This window comes from Saccopteryx leptura, chromosome 2, assembly GCF_036850995.1.
Source record: "Saccopteryx leptura isolate mSacLep1 chromosome 2, mSacLep1_pri_phased_curated, whole genome shotgun sequence".
Taxonomy (NCBI): Eukaryota; Metazoa; Chordata; class Mammalia; order Chiroptera; family Emballonuridae; genus Saccopteryx; species Saccopteryx leptura.
The window spans coordinates 327745939-327770866 of NC_089504.1; the positions used below are offsets into that span (position 1 = coordinate 327745939).

At 45.7% G+C, this 24928-nt stretch overlaps 1 long non-coding RNA gene across 1 annotated transcript; it reads right to left on the bottom strand.

Moving 5' to 3' along the window:
* Positions 1-7746: 7746 nt before the first annotated feature.
* LOC136391589 (uncharacterized) lies at positions 7747-24656 on the bottom strand. The gene is made up of 3 exons (XR_010748872.1): positions 24515-24656; positions 19370-19441; positions 7747-9435 (listed from the first exon to the last, which is right to left on the bottom strand). It is a non-coding gene; the product is annotated as an uncharacterized lncRNA (long non-coding RNA).
* Between the last annotated feature and the right edge of the window lie 272 nt (positions 24657-24928).

Sequence of the window (24928 nt, forward strand, 5' to 3'; positions counted from 1 at the left end):
CCGGTCTGGCGCATGCGGGAGTCTGTCTGACTGTCTCTCCCTGTTTCCAGCTTCAGAAAAAAAAACAAAAACTGATGATTGATGCTTCTCATCTCTCTGTTCCTGTCTGTCCCTGTCTATCCCTCTCTCTGACTCACTCTCTGTCTGTAAAAAAAAAAAAAAAAAAAAAAAAAAAATGCCTGACCTGTGGTGGTGCAGTGGATAAAGCGTCGACCTGGAAATGCTGAGGTCACCGGTTCGAAACCCTGGGCTTGCCTGGTCAAGGCACATATAGGAGTTGATGCTTCCAGCTCCTCCCGCCTGTCTCTCTCTCTCCTCTCTCTCTCCTCTCTAAAATGAATAAATTAAAAAAAAAAATAATAAAAGAAGTATGCTGCCTGCTTGTAATGTTCTGACTTGGGGAACAAGCCCTTGGCAGTGCAGTGTTGTAAAGGTTTTGCAGGTTAGATTGTATCCCCCCTGCTCCACCCATTCACCTTGTGGATCCTTGGAATCCCCATGTTTTCATCCTGTTCTCAGGAAAACACTTCAGCCCACTTGGAAAATTGAGCTGCTTCTCGGCAGCCTCCTGATGTCGGTCTTGAGGTACAAGTAGCCAAAACCACAGACATTATCCCAATTGCAGCCAAACCACAGCTCTGGGCAAGGGTACAATTCAGTTTACTATTGGTTTTGTACCCTAATGCTGGCGACCTTTATTTTGGCACCTTTGACTTGTCAGGTCTTCAGGGACCTGTTGACAGTGATTCAAGATCTGGGTTGTAATGGATAGTTTTGGCAACATTGTTTACTCGAGCAGTTTACAATCTGGTCAGGGAGACTAAATGTGAGCAAGAAGATGATAGCATAGGAAGTTCTCTGTAGGTCATGCTGTGGGAGTTAAGATGGGAAAGATAGCTCATTCATTTAAAATAGTGTTAGAATATTTTTATTTAAAGGCTACCTTATGTAAATGTGTTATCTGCCATATTTATCCATTTCTCACTTCCAAATCAATCTTTAAAAATATAATGAACCAAAAAAAAAAAAAAAATATATATATATAATGAACCGCCTAACCAGGTGATGGTGCAATGGATAGTGTTGACCTGGGACAGTGAGGACCCAGGTTCAAAACCCTGAGGTCGCCAGCTGGAGTGCAGGCTCATCCGGCTTGAGCATGAACTTACTAGCTTGAGCGTGGGGTTGCTGGCTAGAGCGTGGTATCATAGACATGACCCCAGGTCACTGGCTGGAGCCCAAAGGTCACTGGTTTGAAGCCCAAGGTGGTTGGCTTGAGCAAGGGGTCACTGGCTTAGCTGGAGCCCCCTAGTCAAGGCATCTATGAGAAAGCAATAAGGGAACAATTAAAGTGCCTTGGCTACAAGTTTGATACTTCTCATCTCCCTTCCTGTCTGTCTGTCTCTGTTCCTGTCTCTGTCTCTCTCTTGCTAAAAAAAAAAAAAAAATAGTCATGAACTTTAGTGTGACCTGTGGTAGCACAGTGGGTAAGGTGTCGACCTGAAAGGCTGAGATTACCGGCCTGAGTCCCCAGGCTTGCCTGGTCTAGAGGCAACTACCTGTTCCTCTCTCACCCCCCATTTCTCTCTCCTCTCTTTAAAATCTTAAAAAAAAATGTAATGAACTTTAGATTTTATTCAGAGAAGTGCCTACTAATCTCTTACCTATGCTACACACTAGCATATCATTCTTAAAACAGGCCTGTAAAGTAGGTTTCTTTTTGTCTCCATTTTTCAGATTAGAAGATTTGAATAGATTAATGAATTTCTGAAGGTCAATAAAAGGTTTTTGTTTTTGTTTTTTTGTGAGAGAGAGAGGGACAGATAGAGAGAGAAACATCAGTTCTTCGTTGAGGCACCTTAGTTTTTCATTGATTGCTTTCTCTTATGTGCCTTGTCTGGGGGGCTCCAGCTGAGCCAGTGACCCCTTGCTCAAGCCAGTGGCCATGGGGTCATGTTCATGGTCCCACACTCAAGCTGGTGAGCCTGCACTCAAGCTGGTGACCTCAGGGTTGTTTTGTTTTTTTTAAAATTTTTTTTTTACAGAGACAGAGAGAGAGTCAGAGAGAGGGATAGACAGACAGGAACGGAGAGAGATGAGAAGCATCAATCATCAGTTTTTTGTTGCGACACCTTAGTTGTTCACTGATTGCTTCCTCATATGTGCCCTGACCGCGGGCCTTCAGCAGACTGAGCAACCCCCCACTTGAGCCAGTGACCCTGGGTCCAAGCCGGTGAGCTTTTGCTCAAACCAGATGAGCCTGCGCACAAGCTGGCGACCTCAGGGTCTCGAACCTGGGTCCTCCCCATCCCAGTCCGACGCTCCATCCACTGCACCACCACCTGGTCAGGCCTAAAGGGCATAAAAGTTCTTAAGAGGCGGCCTGACCTGTGGTGGCACAGTGGATAAAGCGTCGACCTGGAACGCTGAGGTCGCTGGTTCGAAACCCTGGGCTTGCCCAGTCAAGGCACATATGGGAGTTGATGCTTCCTGCTCCTCCCCTCCCTCTCTCCCCCTTCTCTAAAATAAGTAAATAAAATCTAAAAAAAAAAAAAAAAGTTCTTAAGAGGCAAAGTTAGGATTCCAACCCAAGTCAGCTTGACAGAAGCCTAGACTTGATCTCTGACGCCTCTAGGATACTGTACTACTACTTTTCCTTCTAGAAGTTATGTTGTGTTCTCCTGTTAGGAATTCTCAATTATTTCATGAGTCTGTCTCTAGTTTCTCTCCCAGAGTTGCCCTGAAGGAGTGTAAACCACTATTTGTGAGTCTTATCCAGAATTGGGCAGAAACTCCAGTCTGCCAGTTTTTTCACTTGCCCAGTTGGAACACTTCTACAATTTCACTCTCGGTTTGCTTGGAAATTCCATTTTCTTCTTTTTTTTTCTTTAAGATTTTATTTATTGATTTTTAGAAAGGATAGAGAGAGAAAAGTGAGGGGAGGAGAGAAAAGTATCAACTCATAGTAGTTGCTTCTTGTATGTGCCTTGACTGGGCAAACCCAGGGCTTTGAACCAGCAACCTCAGCATTCCAGGCCGACGCGATATCCACTGTGCTAGCACCAGTCAGGCTCCATGTTATTTATTTATTTTTTTTTACAGGGACAGACAGAGAGTCAGAGAGAGGGATAGATAGGGACAGACAGGAACGAAGAGAGATGAGAAGCATCAATCATCAGTTTTCTCGTTGCGACACCCTAGTTGTTCATTGATTGCTTTCTCATATGTGCCTTGACCGTGGGCCTTCAGCAGACCGAGTGAGCCCTTGCTCAGCGATCTTAGGTCTGAGCTGGTGAGCTTTTTTTATATTTTGCTCAACCCAGATGAGCTCGTGCTCAAGCTGGCGACCTTGGGGTCTCGAACCTGGGTCTTCCGCATCCCAGTCCGAAGCTCTATCCACTGCGCCACCACCTGGTCAGGCTCCATTTTATTTAAAAAAATTTTTTTTCTGAAGGCTTCTTTCCATTTGTTAGTTAATCATTTGGAATTTTTTCACCTGGAATTAACATATCTTGAGTACATTTGGGGACTTCCAATACTTTTTTTTTTTTTTTTACAGAGACAGAGAGTCAGAGAGAGGGATAGATAGGGACAGACAGACAGGAACGGAGAGAAATGCAAAACATCAATCATCAGTTTTTCGTTGCGACACCTAGTTGTTCATTGATTGCTTTCTCATATGTGCCTTGCCCGGGGCCTTCAGCAGACCAAGTAACCCCTTGCTCAAGCCAGTGACCTTGGGTCCAAGCTAGTGAGCTTTGCTCAAACCAGATGAGCCTGTGCTCAAGCTGGGGACCTCAGGTCTCGAACCAAAGTCCTCAGCATTCCAGTTCAACACTCTATCCACTGCGCCACCGCCTGGTCAGGCCCAAGACTTATTTTTAAAAGATATTTTTTTCATTGAATTTAGAGAAAGGGGAGGTGGGGGAATGGGAAGCATCAACTCATAGTAGTACCATATTTCCCCATGTATAAGATGCTCCCATGTATAAGACGCACCATAATTTTGGGGCCCAAAATTAAAAAAGAAAGTATTACATAAAGTTGTTGAATTCAAGTTTTATTCATCATAAAATTCATATAACTCTTCATCACTGTCAAAACTCCCATCCATAGCCCTGGCCGGTTGGCTCAGTGGTAGAGCGTCGGCCTGGCGTGCGGGAGTCCCAGGTTCGATTCCCGGCCAGGGCACACAGGAGAAGCACCCATCTGCTTCTCCACCCCTCCCCTTCTCCTTCCTCTCTGTCTCTCTCTTCCCCTCCCGCAGCCAAGGCTCCATTGGAGCAAAGTTTGCATGGGCGCTGAGGATGGCTCTGTGGTCTCTGCCTCAGGCGCTAGAATGGCTCTGATTGCGGCAGAGCGATGCCCCAAGATGGGCAGAGCATTGCCCCCTGGTGGGCATGCTGGGTGGATCCTGGTCGGGTGCATGCGGGAGTCTGTCTGACTGCCTCCCCGTTTCCAACTTCAGAAAAAAAACAAAAAGCAATATAAATTATTCTGCAGTTGTCTAGAAAAAAAAACACCCCAAAACTCCCATCCATTAGCTTGTCCTCATCTGTGTCTGATGATTAATCACTGTCTTCATATGTTGCCTGGTCCTCAGTAACATCTATGGCATTTGAAATCCCATAACCACTATATAAGACATACCCCGTTTTAGACCCCAAATTTTTTGAAAAAGGGTGCATCTCATACAGTGGGAAATACGGTAGTTACTTCTTATATGTGCCTTGACCAGGGGTTTTGAACCGGCCACCTTTGTATACCAGGTCAACACTTTATCCACTGTGCTACTGCAGGTCAGGCTCCCAAGACTTTTTTAAAAAGTGGGTTTTTTTAATTGATTTTTTTTAGAGAGAGGAAGAGAGAGAGAGAGAGGCAGAAACATTGATTTATTCTTATTGCGCACTGACAGGGGATTGAACCTGCAACCTATGCATATCAAGACGATACTCTAACCAACTGAGCTATCTGACCAAGGCTTCTAAGACTTTTTAAAAGTCTTTTTTTTACACCTTTCCTATATTCCTAGTTTCTAATTTGGTTTGATTTTAAATTGTTCTTTTTCCTTTTAAAGATATAATGTCAGCACCTACTTGATGACCTTCTGGTTCTGGTAGACTGTGGGTAATTCTACTCACCAGTCCCAAAGACCCACTAGTCCTGCCTGATCACAAACTCTGCTTGTATTATCATCTAAGTCCTTCACGTGGAGTATTTGAAACTCTATCACTGGAGTCCTGCTTCCTGTACCAGTAGAGTTTTAGAGAATGCTCCTCAAGAGGCTGGCTTTGGCCCTGGCCAGTTGGCTCAGTGGTAGAGCGTCGGGCCCATGTGTGGAAGTCCCAGGTTCGATTCCCGGCCAGGGCACACAGGAGAAGCACCCATCTGCTTCTCCACCCCTCCCCCTCTCCTTTCTCTCTATCTCTCTCTTCCCCTCCCGCAGCCAAGGCTCCTCCATTGGAGTGAAGTTGGCTGGGGCACTGAGGACGGCTCCATGGCCTCTGCCTCAGGCGCTAGAATGGCTCTGGCGGGAATGGAGCATTGCCCCTTGGTGGGCATGCTGGGTAGATCCCAGTTGGGCGCATGCAGGAGTCTATCTGACTGCTTCCCTGCTTCTAACTTTGGAAAAATACCAAAGTTATTTGGTATTTAAATATCCCACTTAACCCAACTTTGCTTCCAGCCTCTCCCTTTGGTAATATTGCTTCATTAACATCTCTGGCTACCCACTAGTGTGGGCTTAGTGCAGTGGTGGGATTCAAGTGCCACGAACCAATGCAGCTAGTAATTCCAGGTTCTGAGTGGGAACAGCACAGAATTAAGAAAACTGGCTTAAAGAAATAAAGGATGTGGTTGGGAGGGCTCTGCAATTGCTGCTGGCAAGAAGAGAGCCTATTTCTTGCTTTATTTATAGGGCAAAGTGAGGCCATTAGCAAATCAATGAGATCTCTGATCATATTTCTCAGGCAATCCAAGAATTTTACCAAGTGCAGAATATCCCCACCATACATAACATCTTAACTTTACACAAAACAAAGGGTAGAAGAAATTTGCCTCCAGTCTTTCCAGGGGAACATGGGGGATAGGATGAGTATAAACAATCCAACACCACAGTTTAACAGCCTTTTGCAACTTCACAGAACAAGTGAGGTGGGGGGTTGGGCAGACTGTCAGCTTACAGCTAGCTCCCCACATCTCTGTCCCCCCAAAATCTAAACTGCAAAAACATTGTTGGCTTTTCGGTCCCCAACATTCCAGTTATTTAACAACCAGTTCTCTGCCCTAGTGACCATTTTAAGTATAAAAAAATATCCCGGACAAGCCCCCAAACAAACAAACAAACACAATATATATATGTATATACCGCCTGACCAGGCGGTGGCGCAGTGGATAGAGTGTCAGACTGGGATGCGGAGGACCCAGGTTCAAGACCCCGAGGTCGCCAGCTTGAGCACGGGCTCATCTGGTTTGAGCAAAAGCTCACCAGCTTGGACCCAAGGTCGCTGGCTTGAGCAAGGGGTTACTCAGTCTGCTGAAGGCCTGTGGTCAAGGCAAATATGAGAAAGCAATCAATGAACAACTAAGGTCTTGCAACAAAAAACTGATGATTGATGCTTCTTATTTCTCTCCGTTCCTGTCTGTTTGTCCCTGTCTATCCCTCTCTCTGACTCTCTGTCCCTGTAAAAAAAAAAAAAAAAAAAAAAAAACCCCAAAAAATATATATACCAAAAGGTTTATTATTTCATGCATTTAATACTTAAAAACAATAAAAGAGGCCTGACCAGGCGGTGGCGCAGTGGGTAGAGCATTGGACTGGGATGCAGAGGACCCAGGTTCGAGACCCTGTGGTCATCAGCTTGAGCACGGGCTCATCTGGTTTGAGCAAAAGCCCACCAGCTTGAACCCAAGGTTGCTGGCTTCAGCAAGGGGTTACTCAGTCTGCTGAAGGCCCACGGTCAAGGCCCATATGAGAAAGCAATCAATGAACAACTAAGGTGTTGCAACGCGCAATGAAAAATTAATGACTGATGCTTCTCATCTCTCTCTGTTCCTGTCTTTCTGTCCCTGTCTATCCCTCTCTCTGACTCTCTCTCTGTCTCTGTAAAAAATAAAAAAAATTAAAAAAAATAAAAAAACAATAAAAGAGAAACACAACACTATTCGAAAGTTTTAAAATATTAATAAAAAATATTAAATAATACCTGACAGAAGACAATAAAACTGTTATTTAAGATATTTCCAATGACAGCTTGTCACCCCCTGGTTGGCACTTTTTCTCTTTACATTATATATTTGTTTACTGAGGTAACAAACGAGAGGGAATTAAAATGTAGTATTTCATCAAAGGTATAATGAGTTTTATGAAATGAATAAATAAATATTACAAGCATAGTTCTTTTTTTTTTTTTTTTCTGAAGCTGGAAACGGGGAGGCAGTCAGACAGACTCCCGCATGCGCCCGACCGGGATCCACCCAGCACGTCCACCAGGGGGCGATGCTCTGCCCATCCGAGGCGTCGCTCTGTCGCAACCAGAGCCACTCTAGCGCCTGGGGCAGAGGCCAAGGAGCCATCCCCAGCGCCTGGGCCATCTTTTGCTCCAATGGAGCCTTGGCTGCAGGAGGGGAAGAGAGAGACAGAGAGGAAGGAGAAGGGGAGGGGTGGAGAAGCAGATGGGCGCTTCTCCTGTGTGCCCTGGCTGGGAATCGAACCTGGGACTCCCGCACGCCAGGCCGACACTACCACTGAGCCAACCGGCCAGGGCCACAAGCATAGTTCTATCAAACTTTTTCACCCATGAACGGAATGAACATTACTACAGGCACTTAGAATATGCTGTTGTGTAGATGAACATTAAAAAAGAGTAGGAATGTAAATTTGTGATTTCCATATTGGGCGGCTGCCCAGATGCCCACCTTAGAGAGAACTCTGATTACAAGTGCCATTTTAACAACCAGTTCACTGAACTCAACAAAAAATTAAGTATCAGTTCTGCTGAACCGGTGTGAACTGGCTGAATCCCACTACTGGCTTAGTGTTCACCTCGTCAGGTCAAAGGCTAGCAGCCTCTGCCCCATACAAGTTCTCACTCCTACCATCTTCTGTTTCTCTTGAAAGGCAAGAGGAGATTGACATCATCTAGATACATGTCTCATCTAAAGTTCTGGTCACTGGACGGGTGTTGCAGAAACTGCTTCTATCATCCCTGAACAATTCTATTGTTACAGAAGCTGACATTAATCTGCAATTTCTCTGACAGCCTCAGCAATGAGGATTCCCTCAACTCCCCCAGTTTCTTTCTTTCTTTCTTTTTTTAAGAACGAACATCTATTTATTCATTTTAGAGAGGAAAGAGAGAGAGAAAAGGGGGGGATGAGCAGGAAGCATCAACTCCCAAATGTGCCTTGACCAGGCAAGCCCAGGGTTCTGAACCTGGACGTTCCAGGTCAACACTTTATTGCGCCACCACAGATCAGGCCTTCCCCACTTTCTTGTGCTCCCCCACCCCCAATCCTGGAGGACTATGTTTTCAGATACTTGGGAAGGCCTTGGCCTGAGCTCTAGCTCCCAGGCTGTAGCTGGGTTCCTACTTGATAGACTAGATGCACTAGTCTAGGAAAAGTTTTCGTGCCTAGTAAGCTGAGCTTCTTTAAAAATGTCAGTGGAAACTGTCCTGGATGTTCTTGTAGATCTGGTCAGCTAGAGAGAATAAACTCCTTTTTCCAAGCCCAGGCCCCATTCCCAACAGGTTAGGGCTGCAGTCAACCTTTGGAGCACACAGACTTGGGTTCCTGCCTGGTAACTAATTAGCTGTGTCACTCTGGGTAAGTCACCCACCTTAGGATTCAGATTTCTTCTCTGTATATAGGACATGGCCCAAGGAAGGTGCTGCGACGATTTGATGAGATAATACGTGTAAAGGACCCGGCACATTATTAGCTCATGGTTGGTGCCTTGCCTTTTCCCTTATTTTTAACTGGAAATAAAATCCTGGGAAAGAAGGGAGGTGCTGCACAATGGGGCAGGTCCCCCAAAATGTGAAAATTCCTCTCCAGGCCCACCCACCTCAACGCCTGGCACTCCCTACCTGCCACTTCTTCCCTAAGCTCTGTCCTTCCACCGTTGTCCGCCAGGAGGAGAAAAGGCGCAGGTTCCCACACTGGCAGCTTTCACTTGCGCCTTCACAGCTTTGAGTCTCCCAGGGGCGGGGCAGGATGCGCTGGCGCAGAGGCTGGGTAGGGCATGACGCAACGCCAGCCACGGCTTCCCTTTCTGGCTGGAGGATAGCTGGCTAGGGGCCAGAGCAGGGTGGTAAAGGGTGAGGTTTCTGCGGTCCTTTCTTCTTCCTCCGGGATCGGTTTTCATCTTCGTTGTCCGAATGGACGACCTGACTCCCTTCAGAGTTAGTATTTTTTCCCCCATCGTGGGTGCTCCTGAAATCCAAAGAAAGGGAAGAGAAAGGACATTTATTGAGTGCCTTCTGCCATAGAGACAGTGCAAGAGAAGTGGACCAACCTTAGGAGGAGTGATACTCCTGTAGGAGAGAAGGTTTGGGGCTTTGCTTTTCCCCAAATTTAGCAAATACAGAAAAGGAGAGGGAAGAAAATTAAAATAATCTGTATTTCCTCACCCCAAAGTATCCATTAATACCTCCCGAAAATCTATCCTAGAATTTTTGTTCAAAAAATATTTATTTTAAAAAGTATTTATCAGACACCTACTTATACTATGTGCTTAGTATTGTTCACTTGTATGGGAACTACAAAGGAAGAGAAGGATGATCAGGAAACAGGGTTTTTAGAAATCTGCAAATGAACACATGTTAGTGTCTTAAGGGCAAATCCCATAGCAAAAGCCAGAGTCACTTTACTAAGGATTTCAGAAAAGAAAACTCACAGAAAGGAGCTGTGGCTATGATGAACGCACTGCAGCCTGCATTTGAATCCAATTGCATATTAGAGAATATATACAGTGTACAAGGAAAATTAGCCCAAATTTCTGATTTTATTAATTTTTTTTCTTGTAAGTTTTTGACTTTTAAAAACAAAATAATAATATATAATGTTAATTATATACAAAATTATAAACTATCGGAATTTTAATATTCATGAGGAAAATGAGGCCCAGAAAAGCTAATTGACTTGCTTAGAATCCAATAGGGTAGGACTGGAATTGGACACTGGATCTCAGATTTCTAGGCTGGTACGTTTTTCTTTTTTCTTTTTTTTTAAATTATTTTTTATTTATTCATTTTTTTAGAGAGGAGAGACAGAGAAAGAGACAGAGAAAGGAGGGGAGAGGAGCAGGAAACATCAACTTCCATATGTGCCTTGACCAGGCAAGCCCAGGGTTTTGAATCAGCGACCTTGGCATTCCAAGTTGACACTTCATCCACTGTGCCACCACAGGTCAGACTGGTACCATTTTTCTCGTATCAAATGTGGCTCAGGCTTTAAATTAAACTCTAACATAATTGAGTTTCGGAGAATTTATTTTGGAGGAAAAACGTCAGAACTGGCATTCTCAGATAATAATTAAAGCTTAGATAATTCTCTCTCTCTCTCTTTTTTTTTTTTGACAGAGAGAGAGTCAGAGAGAGAGAGACAGGGAGAGAGATGAGAAGCATCAATTCTTTTTTTTTTTTCTTTTTTTTTTTTATAGAGACAGAGTGAGTCAGAGAGAGGGATAGACAGACAGGAACGGAGAGAGATGAGAAGCATCAATCATTAGAAGCATCAATCATTAGTTTTTCATTGCGCATTGCAACACCTTAGTTGTTCATTGATTGCTTTCTCAGATGTGCCTTGACCACGGGCCTTCAGTAGACCAAGTAACCCCTTGCTGGAGCCAGCGATCTTGGGTTCAAGCTGGTGGGCTTTTTGCTCAAACCAGATGAGCCCGCGCTCAAGCTGGCGACCTCGGGGCCTCGAACCCGGGTCCTCTGCATCCCAGTCCGACACTCTATCCACTGCGCCACTGCCTGGTCAGGCGAGAAGCATCAATTCTTCGCTGTGGCACCTTAATTGTTCACTGGTTGCTTTCTCATATATGCCTTGACTAGGGGCTATAGCAGAGCGAGTGAACCCTTGCTCAAGCCAGAGACCTTGGGCTTTGAGCCAGCGACCTTTGGGCTCAAGCTAGCGACCATGGATCACGTCTATGATCCCATGCTCAAGCCAGCAACCCCACGCTTAACTAGTAAGCCCATACTCAAGCTGGATGAGCTTGTGCTCAAGCCGGATGAGCCTGTGCTCAAGCCAGCGACCTCAGGGTTTCGAACTTGGGTCCTCTGCGTCACAATCTGATTATCTATCCACTGTGCCACGGCCTGGTCAGACAGAGCCTGGATAATTCTTACTGAGGAGATAGTCTGTAGACATAATGAATAGCCTTTGGCTATATCATAACTTAGTGGATGGCAGGATTTATACTGGAAGATAGGTAAACGTTTCATTAATATGGTAAAAAGTCAGATGGATTTTTTTTTATTTTATTGACTTTAGAAAAAGATAGAAGGGGTAGGGCGGGGGAGGAACAGGAAGCATCAACTTATAATAGTTGCTTCTCATATGTGCCTTGACTGGATAAGCTGGGGTTTAGAACTGGAGACCTCAGCATTCCAGGTCGACGCTTTAACCACTGTGCCACCATAGGTCAGGCTTTTTTTTTTCCACCTCATTTTATTTTATTTTATTTTATTTTATTTATTTATTTTTACAGAGACAGAGAGAGAGTCAGAGAGAAGGATAGACAGACAGGAAAGGAGAGATGAGAAGCATCAATCATCAGTTTTTTATTGCGACACCTTAGTTGTTCATTGATTGCTTTCTCATATGTGCCTTACCGTGGGCCTTCAGAAGACTGAGTAAACCCTTGCTCAAGCTAGTGACCTTGGGTCCAAGTTGGTGAGCTTTGGTCAAACCAGATGAGCCTGCGCTCAAGCTGGTGACCTCGAGGTCTCGAACCTGGGTCCTTCGCATCCCAGTCCGACGCTCTATCCACTGCTCCACCGCCTGGTTAGGCATTACCTTAATTTATTGATTGCTTTCTCATATGTGCCTTGGCTGGGGGCTCCAGCAGAGCAAGTGACCCCTTGCTCAAACCAGCAACCCTGGGGTTTAAGCCAGCGACCTTTGGGCTCAAGCCAGCGACTATGGGGTCATGACTATGATCCCACAATCAAGCCAGTGACCCCACGCTCAAGCAGTGACCTTGGGGTTTCAAACCAGGGTCCTCAGTATCCCAGGCCGACGCTCTATCTACTGCACCACCACCTGGTCAGGCTAGATTCTTATCTTTTTAAATTCTAGGGAATTCACACTTGAATTAGCTCTTGTGAAAGTTTACAAGTTCCAAAGAACCGGGTGGGTGCCTATCACTCTGTGATCGGAGGAGCCACTCAGTTTGCTTTTTGTGTGATTCAAAATTTCTTGATCCTTTCTTTCTTTTCTTTCTTTCTTTCTTTCTATCTCTCTCTCTCTCTTTCTTTCTTTCTTTACAGAGACAGAGAGAGAGTCAGAGAGAGGGATAAATAGGGACAGACAGACAGGAATGTAGAGAGATGTGAAGCATCAATCATCAGTTTTTTGTTGCGACACCTTAGTTGTTCATTGATTGCTTTCTCATATGTGCCTTGACCACGGGCCTTTAGCAGACTGAGTAACCCTTTGCTCAAGCCAGCGACCTTGGGTCCAAGCTGGTGAGCTTTGCTCAAGCCAGCGACCTTGGGTCCAAGCTGGTGAGCTTTGCTCAAGCCAGATGAGCCCACGCTCAAGCTGGCAACCCCGGGGTCTCGAACCTGGGTCCTTCCACATCCCAGTCCTACGCTCTATCCACTGCGCTACCGCCTGGTCAGGCCCCATTCTTTCTTTCTTTCTTTCTTTGTGTGTGTGTGTGTGTGTGTGTGTGTGTGTGTGTGTGTGTATGTATTTTTCTGAAGCTGGAAACGGGGAGGCAGTCAGACAGACTCCGCATGTGCCCGACCAGGATCCACCCGGCACGCCCAACCAGGGGGCGTCGCTCTGTCGCGACCAGAGCCACTCCAGTGCCTGGGGCAGAGGCCAAGGAGCCATCCCCAGCGCCCGGGCCATCTTTTGCTCCAATGGAACCTTGGCTGCGGGAGGGGAAGAGAGAGACAGAGAGGAAGGAGAGGGGGAGGGGTGGAGAAGCAGATGGGAGCTTTTCCTGTGTGCCCTGGCTGGGAATCGAACCTGGGACCCCTTGCACGCCAGGCCGACGCTCCACCACTGAGCTAACCAGCCAGGGTGGCCCCATTCTTTCTTAATGAAATGGGCAGATGTGAAATTGTGAGACCAGGACCCAGGAAGAAGCCCTTACTGCAGACTATGTAGTAGAGGGAAGGAGGCCTTTGAAAATGTCCTGTTGAGGCCTGACCTGTGGTGGTGCAGTGGATAAAGTGTCGACCTGGAATGCTGAGGTTGCTGGTTCAAAACCCTGGGCTTGCCTGGTCAAGGAAGATATTGGAGTTGATGCTTCCTGCTCTTCACTTTCTCTCTCTCTCTCTCTCTCTCTCTCTCTCCCCCCTCTCTAAAATGAATAACTAAAGTCTTTTTAAAAATGTCCTGTTGAGCCTGCTATAAAATAGAGTTCTCAATTTGGTTGTGCATCAGAATCACATGAGAAGCTTCTTAGAAACAAAACTTCCCAACCCAATCTCACCATCTCTTCTCTTCTTTCAAATCCTGTGGTTCTCAGGACACCTGGAATGAGAGCCAGTTTCCTTATCATGGCCCACCAGTTCCACAGGACTGGTTCTTATATTTTATCTTCAAGTTTCTAAGCACTTTCCTTCCCAATTTTTGCATGAGAATTTCATGTCATTTAGTTCTCAATTCAATGTCGTCTTCTCAGAGAACCTCCTTTCCTCCTCTTCCTTAACTTCATCAGTGTTACCCACAGACACACACACTTTTAGCATACCACCCTGTTTTGTTTCTTCATAGTCCACTTCTCTATTTGAGCTGAAATGATATTTTGTACTTGTTTGCTTGTTTATTGTCCATCTCAGGGGCTGCACTGGCTTGTCACCTATTTTAATATGGCCTTTGAGCTAAGAATAGTTTTTACATTTTTAAATGGTTGAAAAAAAATTAAAAAAATCATATTTCATTAAATATGAAAATTACATGAGATTCAAATTTTAGTGTCTGTAAATAAGTTCTATTGGCACATAGCCACTCTTATTCACTTACATAATGTCTATGCCTGCTTTCTTGCTCAAGGGCACAATGGAATGGTTGCAACAGAGACTTTATGGCCCTTAAAGCCTAAAATATCTGGCCCTGGCCGGTTGGCTCAGCGGTAGAGCATCGGCCTGGCGTGGCATGCGGGGGACCCGGGTTCGATTCCCGGCCAGGGCACATAGGAGAAGCGCCCATTTGCTTCTCCACCCCCTCTCCTTCCTCTCTGTCTCTCTCTTCCCCTCCCGCAGCCAAGGCTCCATTGGAGCAAAGATGGCCCGGGCGCTGGGAATGGCTCCTTGGCCTCTGCCCCAGGTGTTAGAGTGGCTCTGGTCGTGGCAGAGCGACACCCCAGAGGGGCAGAGCGTCGCCCCTGGTGGGCAGAGCGTCGCCCCTGGTGGGCGTGCCGGGTGGATCCCGGTTGGGCGCATGCGGGAGTCTGTCTGACTGTCTCTCCCCGTTTCCAGCTTCAGAAAAAAAAAAAAAAAAAAAAAAAAAAAAAAAAAAAAGCCTAAAATATCTGCTATCTGGCCATCTATAGAAAAAGTGTGCTGACCTCTGGTCTATCTCCCGAACTAGGATATAAGTTCGCTGAGAGTAGTTACCTATTTCATTACCTATTCTATTCTCAGTAATACTACACTTTATAGTAGGTGCTCAAATAGTTGTCAAATGAAAGAACCAATGAAACCCTAGAATTTGTACTTAAACAGAAACAAACTCCTTAGGTGATATGTAACCCGGCTTGGCCTCACTACTGAGGGGAAAGGCTAAACCAGACTGAAATGTGGCCAAATTTACGTCCTCATAATAATACCAAGCAATGGTGTGTTTAATACCATGAGAGGTTTAGAGTGAAAAAGACACAATTTATCCAACATTTTTATAGTGCTGATTATGTGCCAGGCAGTGTTCTAAGTAGTTTTAAAATATTAAAAACTTCAATCCTCATAACAGCCCAATGAAGTGATTACTATTATTATTATTCCATGTAAGCAGAGGAAACTAAGGCACATAAAGCTTAAGAAATTAGCCCAAACGTCCGCAGCCATAAACCAAGCCAGCCAAGAAAGATGACGGGCCTGACCAGGTGGTGGCGCAGTGGATAGAGTGTTGGACTGGGATATGGAAGGACCCAAGTTCGAGACCCCAAGGTTGCCAGCTTGAGCGTGGGCTCATCTGGTTTGAGCAAAAGCTCACCAGCTTGGACCCAGGGTTGCTGGCTCAAGCAAGGGGTTACTTGGTCTGCTGAAGGCCCCTGGTCAAGGCACATATGAGAGAGCAATCAATGAACAACTAAGGTGTTGCAACGAAAAACTAATGATTGATGCTTCTCATCTCTCCGTTCCTGTCTGTCTGTCCCTGTCTATCCCTCTCTCTGACTCTCTCTCTGTCTCTGTAAAAAAAAATAAAAATAGCCTGACCTGTGGTGACACAGTGGATAAAACATCGACCTGGAAATGCTGAGGTCGCCGGTTCAAAACCCTGGGTTTGCCTGGTCAAGGCACATATGGCAGTTGATGCTTCCAGCTCCTCCCCCCCTTCTCTCTCTCTATCTCTCCTCTCTCTCTTTCTCTCTCTGTCTCTCCCTCTCCTCTCTAAAATGAATAAATAAAAAATAAATGAAAAAAAATAAATAAATAAAAAGAAAAAAAAAGAAAGAAAAAAGAAAAAAAAGAAAGATGATGGTTCTTCACGCTCCCTCATAATATCCAGTCCAGATGGGTGGGAGGGGCCAGTGGTAAAGATTTTCCAAATCTCCATTCCCTGATTCACTTTCCCTAATGTCTTTACCTATTAGCCACAGAGTAACTGAAATCCTAGACAATTGCTAGGGTTCCTTTTTTTTTTAAGACCTCACACAGCATTAAATTAATGTTGGGGGTGGGTAGGAGGGTGGACACAAAATCCTCATAGCCTTATGATGCCTGACCTGTGGTGGCGCAGTGGGTAAAGCATCAACCTGGAAATGCTGAGGTTGCCGGTTCGAAACCCTGGGCTTGCCTGGTCAAGGCACATATAGGAGTTGATGCTTCCAGCTCCTCCTCCTTCTCTCTCTCTGTCTCTCTCCTCTCTCTCTCTCTCTGTCTCTCACCCTCTCTCTCTCCTCTCTAAAAATGAATAAATTTTAAAAAATTTAAAAAAAATTTAAAAAAAAATCCTCATAGCCTTGTGAAGACTGGGCAGGCCCTGGGGTACATACCTTGAAGGCCCTTGATTCATAAACTATTATGTATGAGATAAATCATTCTTACTGATTTCAGAAATACCGTATTTCCCCACGTATAATATACACACTTTTCCAAAAAATTTGGGGTCTAAAAACTGGGTGCATCTAATACAATGGTTGTAGTTTTTTTTTACTTGCATTTCCTGCTTTTCCCGCACTTGTTTTTGTGCTCATTATTGAAAACAATGATTTGTCATCAGACACAGATGAGGACAAGCTAATGGATGAGAGTTTTGACAGTGATGAGGAGTAGTATGAATTTTATGATGTATAAAACTTGAGTTCAATAACTTTATGTAATATATTTTTTTTCAAATTTCGGGCCCCAAAACTAAGGTGCATCTTATACATGAGAACATCTTATACATGGGGAAAATACTGTAATAAATGAGGTTTGATACATTCATATTTGAAACCCACAATATTTGGAGAGGCCTTGAGCAGCACCACTGACCTGTGAGAAGGGCTAGAAACTTTGAATCCATCATCTTATTTATTTATTTAAAAAATATCCCTTTCTCGGCCCTGGCCGGTTGGCTCAGTGGTAGAGCGTCGGCCTGGCATGCAGAAGTCCCGGGTTCGATTCCTGGCCAGGGCACACAGGAGAAGCGCCCATCTGCTTCTCCACCCCTCCCCCTCTCCTTCCTCTCTGTCTCTCTCTTCCCCTCCCGCAGCGAGGCTCCATTGGAGCAAAGATGGTCCAGGCGCTGGGGATGGCTCCTTGGCCTCTGCCCCAGGTGCTAGAGTGGCTCTGGTCGTGACAAAGCGACACCCCGGAGGGGCAGAGCATCACCCCCTGGTGGGCAGAGCATCGCCCCCTGGTGGGTGTGCCAGGTGGATCCCGGTCGGGCACATCCGGGAGTCTGTCTGACTGTCTCTCCTCGTTTCCAGCTTCAGAAAAAATACAAAAAAAAAAAAAAAAAAAAAATCCCTTGCTCAAGCCGGTGACTCTGTGCTCAAGCCGGATGAGCCTGCACTCAAGCCAGTGCCCTCACCTCTCCCACCTTCGTTCTGGTGCTCTCTGCCTCCACTAAATTGTTTATGGTTCTTTGTGGACAATATACTGTTTCCTGTGACTTTCTTCCTCCTGGAAGGTCCTCTATACCAGTGGTCCCCAACCCCCGGGCCACGGACCAGTACCGGTCCATGGGCCATTTGGTACCGGTCCGCAGAGAAAGAATAAATAACTTACATTATTTCCGTTTTATTTATATTTAAGTCTGAACGATGTTTTATTTTAAAAAAATGACCAGATTCCCTCTGTTACATCTGTCTAAGACTCACTCTTGACACTTGTCTCGGTCACATGATACATTTATCTGTCCCACCCTAAAGGCCGGTCCATAAAAACATTTTCTGACATTAAACCAGTTCATGGCCCAAAAAAGGTTGGGGACCACTACTCTATACCTCTCAGCCCCATTCAACTGGCTGCCTCCTACTCACCCATGAGTCTTAGCTTAGCTGCTGCAGTCTCAGGAGACCTTGATTCCCTCCATCTGGATTAGAAGCTCTTTTTTTTCTTCTATTTTTTTTAGGTGACAGGAGGAGAGATAGTGAGTCAAACTCCAGCATGTGCCACAACCAGGATCCACCTGGGAACCCCATCTGGGGGCAATGCTCAAGTACTGAGGTATTTTTAGTGCCTGAGGCTGATGCGCTCCAATGGAGCTATCCTTAGCACCCAGGGCTACACTCGAACGAATTGAGCCACTTGCTATGGGAGGGGAAGAAGGAGAAAAGGGCAAAAGGGCAAGGGGGAGAAGCAGTTGGTTGCTTCTTCTGTGTACCCTGACCAGGAATCTAACCTGGGACATCTATATGCCAGGCCAACACTCTATCCACTGAGCCACTGGCTGGGGCCAGGGGCCCTTTTCTTTTCAAGCTTACCCTGGACACATCTCTATCACTACATTTATCATATATAATAATATAATTCTGGCCTGACCAGGCAGTGGCACAGTGGATGGAGCATCAGCCTAGGACGCTGAGGACCCAGGTTCAAAATCCCGAGGTTGTCAGCTTGAACACGGGCTCATCTGGTTTGAGCAAGGCTCACCAGCTTGAGCCCAAGGTCGCTGGCTTGAGCAAGGGTTCACTGGCTCAGCTGGAGCTCCCCAGTCAAGGCACATATGAGGAGCAATCAATGAACAACCAAGGTACAACTATGAGTTGATGCTTCTCATCTCTCTTCCTTCCTGCCTGTCAACCGCCATCTGTCCCAGCATCTATCTCTCACTCTAAAATAAATAAATAAATAAATAAATACATACATACATACATATATACATAAAAATAATAATTGTGAATTTTGTTCTTGTCTTCTCCTTTTGCCTCTGGACTTTTGAAGTTAAGAACTGAGCTTTATTCACCCTTTGAATCAGACCTAGATTCACGTCTAATGAAGATTGCAATGTAGTAGGATAGAAAAGCTGCCATGAGGCTTCTTATACAATGATTACATCAAGGTAGGTATTATAAATACCAGATGAGGAAACTGAGGCTGCTACGTGTTTAAGGTCAACTTTTGGCTTGTTGGCAACAGGTCAGAGCTAGAAGACCGCCTTCAGCTGAAGGTGACTAGACTGGGGAGGAGTCTGAAACCATGTCAGACTTAGCTTCAGAGCTAAGGGCCTTGAGTCTCAGGGAGGTTATATCAGGATCATAATCAGGTGAATGTTCTGATTGACAAGGAAGTAGCAGGTAGTGGAGAGAGCCCAACACCAGGCATCAGGAGATGACCTGGGTCCTGGTTCATGCTTTGTTCCAGCTGATGCCTTACCTTAGATTCACTCTAGTCCATAACGAGACCCCATTAGCCAAATGAGAGTCCCCAACTTGTCATATCTATTCCACAGCCAAGAATAACTTCTGTCCTTCTCCAATTATCTCCTGGTCAAAATACTGCTCTTTTTACAGACCCAGCTCTAATCTTACCTCTTGAGTGGAGCCTCCTTCATTTTCCTAATCAGGTGTGTGATGAGGGTTTCTCTTTTCTCCTCTGCGCACCTACAAACAAATTTATATACCTCTCTTAGGAAACTTAATCTTGTTATTTTACTGTTTACCTAGGTTCTTCTCTTGTTTCTACTAAATTATCCCATTAGATTTCCCCTTCTTGCCTGACCAGGCAGTGGTGCAGTGAACAGAGCGTCAACCTGGGACTCTGAGGACCTGGGTTTGAAACTTTGAGATCTCTAGATTGAGCAGGGGGTCACTGGCTTGAGTGAGGGATTATAGACATGACCCCATGGTCGCTGGCTTGAGGAAGGCGTCACTGGCTCAGCTTGAGCCCCCCAGTCAAGGCACGTCTGAGAAAGCAATCAATGAACAGCTAAAGTGCTTGAACAACAAGTTGATGCTTCTCATCTCTCTCCTTTTCTGTCTGTCCCCTCCTGTCCATCTCTTGCTCTCTCTAAAAATAATAATAATAAAATAATATTTCCCCCTCCTTGACAGCAGAGACCAATATTTACTTGTGAACTTCCCTTATTACCTAATTTATGGTAGCTGCTCGAATATTTGTTGAAGGGAAGTACTCCCTTCTATCATCAGTAAGGTGGACTTGGCTTAATGGCATGGACTCTGAGCCACTCATTAGCTGTGTGGCTTTGGGCTAGTTAAACTTTCTGTTCATCAGATGCCCCAACAGAAAATGGGTATAATAATACCTGCCTCATGAAGTGTGTTGAGGAGTCAGTGAACACTTAGTCCTGTGCCTAGCACACTATACACATTGGGAGGCGTCCACTCCTCCTCCAAAATGTGTCAGAGCTGGATATGCTGTTCTCAGCATGAAAATGCCATCATGGCCCTGGCCGGTTGGCTCAGTGGTAGAGCGTTGGCCTGGCGTGCAGGAGTCCCGGGTTCGATTCCCGGCCAGGGCACACAGGAGAAGCGCCCATCTGCTTCTCCACCCCTCCCCCTCTCCTTCCTCTCTGTCTCTCTCTTCCCCTCCCGCAGCCAAGGCTCCATTGGAGCAAAGATGGCCCGGGCACTGGGGATGGCTCTGTGGCCTCTGCCTCAGGCGCTATAATGGCTCTGGCTGCAACAGAGCGACGCCCCAGATGGGCAGAGCATTGCCCCCTGGTGGGTGTGCCGGGTGGATCCCAGTCGGGCGCATGTGGGAGTCTGTCTGACTACCTCCCCGATTCCAGCTTTGGAAAAATACAAAAAAAAAAAAAAAGCCATCATGTGATGAGACCCTTTTCCTCCCTGAATTCATGCCCTTCTTCCTTAGCCCCCAGATCTGCTGTGACCAAACCACTGGTGAGTTATGAAATCCTCCCAGAGAACTTCATATTGTCCTAGATATTTGTGTGGATTACTTGGTTTGGGTCTGCAGTTTAGGAATGGAAAATAAAGATTCTGTATTGTGTTTTCCAGTTTATCCTAAAGATTTGCTGACTTTTTTTTTGAAAGATGGAATGCCTTTAGACAGGTTCCTGAGAACCCAGAAAGGTGAGGGTTTTTTTTTTTTTTTGTTTGTTTGTTTGTTTTTTATCTCAGCAGAGTGAGAGATAGACCAGTGTTGTCCTCTAGGGTTATTAAGACTTGTTCCTGAGTCAATTCAAAGGTCTTATGATGATTAACAAGTTTACAATTTAAGTGAACAACAGTTTTCTATACCAAACACTCAAACAAATATAGATTCCTATAACATTTATAGGCTCGAGGTTACAAATGAACAATTTAGATTTATAAAAACAACTTTTCTAATATTAATGAAAAACTATTGGACACTTTTAAAAGAGGAAAATAAAAATAAAATAAAATAAGACAAGAATCTGAAACCCAGTTTTAGCAGGACAAGATAATAGAATAAGTAAAGATTTAACTTACAGCCTGAGTAGGCAGTGGTACGGTGGTAGAGTATCAGCCTGGGATGCAGAGGACCCAGGTTCGAAACCCTGAGGTCGCCAGCTTGAGTGCAGGTTCACCAGCTTGAGTACAGGGTTGCTGGCATGAGCATGGCATCATAGACATGACCCCATGGTCACTCGCTTAAGCCCAAGGTCTCTGGCTTAAGCAAGGAGTCACTTGCTCTGCTATAGCCTCCTGATCAAGACACATATGAGAAGGCAATCAATGAACTAAGGTGCCACAACAAAAAACTGATGCTTCTCATCTCTCTCCCTTCCTGACTGGCTGTCTGTCTTTCTCTGTTTCTATCTTGCTTAAAAAAAAAAAAAAGATTTAACTTACATTTTATAGCTGCTCTAATATTTCCTTACTTTCTTTGTTATCATTGTGAGAAACAAAAAGCTCAGGGCTTTGTGATTTTTAAGCACTTCAATCTGCGCCAAAGGTATTTGGCTTACAAGTTTTAAAGTTTTACAGGGGGAGGTGGATTTTCAGATCATGGGTGGAGAAGCCGAAGGGAGAAGAGGTAGAGTGAACAGTGGAGTGAAAGGGGCTGCCACCTACTGGATGGAAGAGAAACATGTTGCTCTGATTCTGATTCTCTGCTATAAACTACATCCAGCACAGCTGGCCCTCTGCCTGGTTTTGCTGCACAAATGATTTCTGTTTCAGAAGCTTTTCCTACAGTTAAGGCCCTGAGATGGGGTTGCACTTTTCACAATTCCTACAACTGGCAACAGAGGGAGACCTGCAGGGATAGGGAGCCTTTACAAACCCTGCTTTCTTTCAAGGACAGGACAAACTACAGACACCCCTTTTGGGTGTCTTCTCAGGCACGGGATACTTCACTCGGTGCAGGCCAGAGTGGAGAAAGGAGGAGGCTGCCTGGGCAAGCACTGTCCTTCTCACGCTGTTACTTGTCTCCTTTTAAGGGCATTAATTTTATTTCTGTTCTCACAAACAAATAATAAGATGTTCCCAGGAGGACTGAACATCAGAGAATTTCAAGGCAGGGGGCATATTCCTGCTTTTAGTACAGCTGTGCAAGGGGAAAGGGAAGGAGAGGGAAAAGATAAGCTTGGAAAACTTAACTGCATCCTTGAGCTGGTTTTGTATTCCTGATAAACATCACACACAGCACTCCCCTACAGTTGAGAGGGAGTTTACAACAGTAACCATGGAGACTTAAGTATTCACTTACATGGCACCCCAAAAGCAGCATTTGGTGTTGGAATGTTGAGTCCAGATGTGAAGACAGACAAGCAAGCAGTGTGAGAAATGTAAATGCAAGACACCTGTTGGGGATGTTGATGAGAGTTTATTTGAGCCAAATGATAGGGAGAACTCAATAGTTAAAATTTAAGCTTGAGTAATAACTTTAGTTATAATCAATAGGCTTAATGGTTAATGCAAGGAAAAGCTTTGTTCCAAGAACTGGAATACCTGAATGGACCTATATGACTTCAAGAGATCTGCAGGCAATCCACCTTTGTGCCCCAGGGGACTACAAGAAATCCACCTTTCTGCCCCAGGGGACTGCAAGCAAAGCCGGGGACAGCACATCTGCTGACTATGACAATCTCTGGAATGCAACTTTTATTTTTTTTTTATCTTTTTTTTTTTTTTTTCTTTTTTCTGAAGCTGGAAACAGGGAGAGACAGTCAGACAGACTCCCGCATGCGCCCCACCGGGATCCACCCGGCACGCCCACCATGGGGCGACGCTCTGCCCATCCTGGGCGTCGCCATGTTGCGACCAGAGCCACTCTAGCGCCTGGGGCAGACCCACAGGTTGAGAACCGCTGGTTTAGAGGGCGAATTCATGGGTGTTGGCAGCAGAATTAAGTCTCAGAGACAAAGATACCTTTTTGCCTGAGAGGGACCTTAGATATTATTACAGTTATGGATTTCAGTGGCAGTGGAACAAAATCAGCATTGTTGACAGGCTTGCAGCTTAAAAGAAAACACAGAATGAAGAGAACTAGAGTGTGGGACATGGCAAATGGATCACATTAGCATGAGGAGGAATGTTGGGTCACAGTGAAGGGATCTTATTGGGGGACTAAATAGTTCATCCAAGATTGTTTTTAAGATTTTATTTATTGGCCCTGGCCGGTTTGCTCAGTGGTAGAGCACTGGCCTGGGGTGTGAATGTCCCTGGTTCCATTTTGGTCAGGGCACACAGGAGAAGCGCCCATCTGCTTCTCCCACACCTCTCTCTCTCACTTCTCTTTCTCCCTTCCCCTCCTGCAACCATGGCTCACCTGGAACAAGTTGGCTCCTGGGCACCAAGGATGGCTCCATGGCCTTCTTTGCCTGAGGCACTAAGAACAGCTCGGTTGCTGAGCAACAGTGCAATGACCCAGATGGGCAGAGCATTACCCCCAAGTGGGCTTGCCTGGTGGAGTAGGGGCACACATGGGAGTCTGCCTCCCCTCCTCTCAGTGAATAATAAAATAAAAAAATTTTTTTTCTGATAGAGACAGAGAGAGGGGCAGACAGGAAGGGAGAGAGATGAGAAGCATCAATTCTTCGTTGTGGCAACTTAGTTGTCCATTGATTGCTTTCTCATATGTGCTTTGATGGAGGGACTACAGCAGACATAGTGACCCCTTGCTCAAGCTAGCAACCCTAGGTTCAAGCTGGTGAGCTGTGCTCAAACCCGATGAGCCTGCACTCAAGCCGGCGACCTCAGGGTTTCGAACCTTGGTCCTCTGCATCCCAGTCTGACACTCCATCTACTGTGCCACCGCCTGGTCAGGCAAAATAAAAAAAAAATTTTTATTTACTGATTTTAGAGGGGGTACAGGGGGAGGAGGAAGCACCAACTCATAGTTGCTTCTGGTATGTACCTTGACCCAGCAAGACCAGGGTTTTGAACCAGCAACCTCAGCGCTCCAGGTCAACGCTTTATCCACTGTGCCACCATAGATCAGGCCAAGATTTTTATTTATTGATTTTTCAGAGAGAGGGGGAAGAGCGAGAGAGAAAGGTGGTGGTGGCAGGGGCAGAAAGCATCAACTAGTAGTTTTGCCTCTATATGTACCTTGACCAGAGAAGCCCAGGGGTGGGCTTCCAGGTCGAGGCTCTATCCACTGTTCCACCACAGGCCAGGATGACTCCTGTCCCTTCTCTCTTAATTTGAGTATTTCTCATTCTGCCTCCAGATTTCAGCCCAAACATCACTCCCTCCCTACAGAAAGCCCTCCTGACCTCAGACTTTTGTCTCCAGATTCTTCCAGGGATTTAGGGGTCTGTGTTTAACAGACTCATGGAGCTCAGGGAAGGTAGTGGCGGGATAAGAGATGCAGATTGGGGTCCCACAATGTCCGCCCTGCGAGGAAGCGAAGCTGACTTCAATTCTCAAGCCCAGGTCAATGCTTGAGGAGCAACACTAGCGCGCAGAGCGGCCGGTCACAGGGCGGAAGTGCATCCCTGGAGCCGTTCTAGGAAACCAGGAGGACCCAGCTCGTTATTGCTCCTGGGGCTGAAATGGGCATCCGCCGGTTCACAGGGTCACTGCAGGAAGCGGCTTTGGCAGGCAGTGGGGAGATGGCGCTCTGGTTACAGCGCCAATCCCCATAAAGCAACTCTGGGAAACGCGAGGAGGTGTTAGCGTGCGAACCACCTGTTC